Raw genomic sequence first — 5,020 nt, forward strand, 5'->3', positions numbered from 1 at the left:
TAGGTTTTCCAGGAGAGTTGATCTGCAATGTGTTCCAGAGTGAACAAACAGTGTATACAAAGCAATAGAGGCATAAAAACAATTGCAGATATAATTCTGAGGCAATCCTGCCCATGTAATTAACACCCAGGTATGCTACATGTGGTACATCAGGGAAAAAAGTAAAGACCCAGTTTTAGAGAGAAAGGTGATTTTCCTAGAAAGAGAGAAATTTTAAAAATAAGCTCTAATGTCGAATGTGGGAAGAGTGAATTACAAAAATCACATTTATATGTAAAATCTTTAACTACTTTAATCCTCACATGGGTTGTTTATGGAATATTATGTATATGACATATTTTATTATATCTCTTTTAACCACATGACATTTACCTATCAATATAAATTGCATAGAAAAATTAAGATGCAAAGACTATTAGGTTAACATTAATGGTTTAACAAATCATTGTAGGTTATTTAAAATATTACAGTTGCTCATAAAACTCGGGGGATTTTAATAAATAATACAGATTATTTTATGTCTACATTAATGCAACTACATTAGATCAACATAAAATACAGGAAGGAGGAAGGAGACAGTAGACTCATGGAAGGTGGAGTTAAGAATGTGAATGAATTTCTTACCTAGTTAAGAATTCCTCAGGATCTTGAGAAAATGGGAATAGCGCAAGCATAGAATACAGAGTAGGTCTAACCCATCTGCTACACAATCATGTGAATGGAGCAAATGTAGAAAATTATTAAAGTAACTATTGCACCACGTTTAACACAAAGTATTTAGCTTTAAAGCTTCAATGATTATCATCTCACTAATGATCATTTGCTTAACATTTTAGAAGTTAATTACTCATAGAACTTCTCTTTCAGCAAGATGATGCAAAAGACAGAGAATAAAATACCCTACAAACGCATGCAGGCAATCTAATTGGCTTCATATTATCACAGTGTAGAGATCTGACTTTTTTGTCTTTTTGTTTGTTTGTTTTCTTTTTGTTTTTTTAAGTAATGAAAGTTAATGGGTTTCCTCTGAAAGGTTTAGCCATTGCTGGCACATGGTTCCTGAAAGTTTTCGTATATAATCCAATTTGGACATTTCTCCAAAAACAAACAAACAAACAAACAAAAAAGTTCTGTCATTTTGATTGAGAGTACAATATTAGATAAAATAACTTTTTGTGTCATTATTAAATATTATGTTCTTCTTCAGCTTAATAATAAACAAGGTATTAATCAGATAGTCCCAATACAATTACCTCTTTTTTCATTTGTGAGTTAATTCCTTAAAATGTCAAGATAGGGGTGCCCGGGTGGCTAAGTTGGCTGAGCATCTAACTCTTGATTTCAGCGCAGGTCATGATCTCAGGGTCCTGGGATCGAGCCCTGCATCAGATTCAATGCTGAGCATGGGGTCTGGTTAAGATTCTCTCTCTCTTTCCCTCTGTCCCTCTTCCCTGCTCCTGTTTGTGCTCTCTTGCGCGTGCTCTAAAATTAAATAAATAAATAAATAGATAGATAAATAAATAGATAAATAAATAAGTAAATAAAATTAAAATGTCAAGATATTTATTTTCTGGAAAAACATAATTTTTATTCATTCAGTCCCATCAAAATCATGGCTTAAATGTATAGTATGGGGTTTCATTAGTTTCCAGACTCGCAGACATACATAGAATTGCACTTCAAAAACAGGCACGGAAAAAAGACTAAATTAGACCAACAAAATGTCAGAGAGAAGATTTTTAGGACCATTTACTATGTTTCTATATATCTTTTGTCCACTGTCCTGTTAGCAAGCAGCATAGAATAGACCCCCTCTGCTTCAGGACAGCCAGTGAAGAATTGGTTTTGAAACAAATGTTTTATTGCACATTGTGTTTCTTGCGAACCTATGGCTTCCATATAAACTGAACATAGATTTTAGGAATACAACAACCTGATAAATCACGATTGTATTTTGCTTATTCAAACTTCATGCAAATTTGTTATCCTTCTAAGTTGCTACACTCATATTGGTTCCATGTGGCATATGTTTGTCTCCTTATGGATCCTGCCTTCCTGTGCCTGAATTTTTATATAATAAAATAGCTATTAGTATATAGTATTTTTAGTTTCTTCTTATATTCCAATGACAAGATAAAATTGGTTTCATTAATTAATTGGAAGTTTGATAACTTTCTCTATATTGAACTTTGTCATGTTAAGGGGAACACTGACTTTTTTTTTTAATTAAAGAGGTACAGTTCTGGTAAATTTGAGCTCCAGTCTTTTTTATATAATTCTCTATTAGTCAAGTGTTTCTCTGTCTGTCTGTCTCTCTCTCTCTTTATATATATGAATATATATTTTTCTGTCTCTCTCTCTCTGTCTCTTTCTCTGTCTCTCTCTGTCTCTCTGCCTCTCTCTGTCTCTGTCTCTGTCTTTGTCTCTGTCTCTCTCTCTCTCTCTCTCTCTCTATATATATATATATGTAATATAAAAGTATATATATATATATACTTTTTTCTTATAGCAATTTTAACATTTGTACTGAGTTGTACTAAGTATGAGTAGAGAAACCACAGAGGGATGAATTTAAATGTTCATATTGACACATACTATATAACCTTAGAAATTTGCTTTTCTTTTCTTATTCAATGTCAGTTTTATTGTTTTAAAAATATGAAATAATTCCACATGTATAGGGTTTCTAAATTAAATTAGATTTACACACAATACAAAGTGCAAAGGTTTACACACGGTCAGTATAAAATACATCTATACGCACATGCGTACATGCACAAATAAATCAGTTCACAATATTCTGATATCCAGGTCCAGGTGTCTGAAATGTCCACTGTGTCATGGAAAAGGCTCTCACTACACATGGGAACTCCAAATAGTATTTTGAGTTTAACTGCATTTACATTAACTTCAAACAGGAAGAAGATCCTGGCTGACCCCTGCTCATTGCTTTCCCGTGGATTCCTTTGGTGATTACTCATAGACTTGGGGAATGAATGTAATGGTTTCCAGAATGATCCTGAAACATACAGTAGTTGAGCAAAAGTCTATTGACTAGAATGTTTCCAAACCTTAAAGCCTGGAATAATGCTTTCCTACCGATTCAAGTCAGAGGCTTCTGAGAAGGACTGTTCTCATTAGGGAGCGGTCTAGGTGCAGTTCAGGAGTGCTCAGCAGGATTCAGTGAAAGCACAGCCTGCTGATCGAAAAGCAATTAGCATGCTGGACTGTGATAATTACCCGCACTAGCTTCTCCCAGATAGAGCTTCCACGGTGCCTAATAACAGGACTCTTTAAACGGTGATATATTTTCCTAGACACGCCAGTGTTCTCATATCAACCTTGTCACTTGTATCGGATGGGGAAATAAATAAACATCCTCCCACATTTTTTTTTTCCTTTCCAAAGTATAGCTCACTGCTGTTCTGACAACTTGTAATGTCACCTGAATGTTACCTTGAATCATGATTTAATCAGCCAGGGCAAAGCAACATCTCATTTATTTCTCCTGTTGTATTTATTTATTTGTTTTTTGATGTTGTTTTGTTTTGACATGCAATGATTGCCAAGAACAAAATTTTAAATGGAGTTCTGATTAAAACTGAATGTGGAAGCAGATGGAAGAGTTGTGTGTCTAGCATAATTCGCTTATTACAAAAGGTCAAAGTGACTCAAATTTATATTTACATGTGTAAAAACAATTCGGGGACACAGCAGAAGCCACATGATAATTTATATCAGTCATCAAAAATCAATTCTTTCTGAATAATCAATCCTTAATGTTTCATTCTACTTATGCTTTTATCATTCATTGGAAATTATGTAAGATAATTAAAGATAGCATCATAGAAGCTAGATTGAGAACTTTTATTATAAAAAAAAACAATGAAGACTAGAAGAACAGCTCTTCTCTAGGAAAACTTTAGGCTCATAAAATATCTTATAGCTCAGTTCTCATCCGTGTTTATTATTTTTTTTCTTCTACTTTAGTTCAGATCTCTGTGGATATTTCCAAATGGCATCTGCTAACTGAATTTTAACCTGACTGAAAGCTCATATTGGAACAATTACCATGCTTTATTCTTTGCTGATTCAAATTTCGGTTGCTAAAATGAAAGGATCATTTAGATACATCTTGAAAAAATTGTAGAGGAAAATTCGCACTGATGTATCTATGTTGAGTAAGTCGATGATGAGTAGAAAAATAAAACAAAACAAAACAAAACTCATTTAGCAATTCTTCCCCATCCCCCAGGGAATTTTTTATTTTATTTTATTTTATTTTATTTTATTTTATTTTATTTTATTTTATTTATTTTTATTTCATTTTATTTTATTTTAATTTAATTTAATTTAATTTAATTTAATTTAATTTAATTTTATTTTATTTTATGTATGGATGTACAATATAGTGATCCAACAATTCCATATATTACTCAGTGCTCATCACAATAAGTGTACTTTTCATCACCATCACCTATCTCACCACCTATTTCATCCCCCCACCCACTTCTCCTCTGGTGACTATCAGTTTGTTCTCTATAGTTACGAACTGTTTTGTTTTACTTGTCTCTTTTTTTCCCTTTCTTTGTTTTGTTTTTTAAATTCCACATATGAGTGAAATCGTACTGTATTTGTCTTTCTCTAACTTATTTCAGTTAGCATTACACACTCTAGATCCATCCATATTGTTGGGAATGGCAAGATTTCATTCTCATTTAACGATTATTAATTTAACATTGGAACTTTGGTTTTTTATTAATTTTTAAAATGTTTTTATTTTGTTCATTTATTTTGATAGAGAAAGGAGACGGGGGTGAGGAGGTGGAGGGGGGAGAGAATCCCAAGCAGGCTCTGCACCATCAGCACAGAGCCTGACATGGGGTTCCCATTCGCGAACTGTAAGATCATGACCTGAGCCAAAAAATCAAGAATGTGGCAATTGACTGAGCCACCCAGGTACCTCTGTTTTTTATTTTATTTTATTTTATTTTATTTTATTTTATTTTATTTTATTTTA

Source organism: Herpailurus yagouaroundi, unplaced genomic scaffold (assembly GCF_014898765.1).
Source record: "Herpailurus yagouaroundi ecotype Mexico unplaced genomic scaffold, PumYag 29, whole genome shotgun sequence".
Taxonomy (NCBI): domain Eukaryota; kingdom Metazoa; phylum Chordata; class Mammalia; order Carnivora; family Felidae; genus Herpailurus; species Herpailurus yagouaroundi.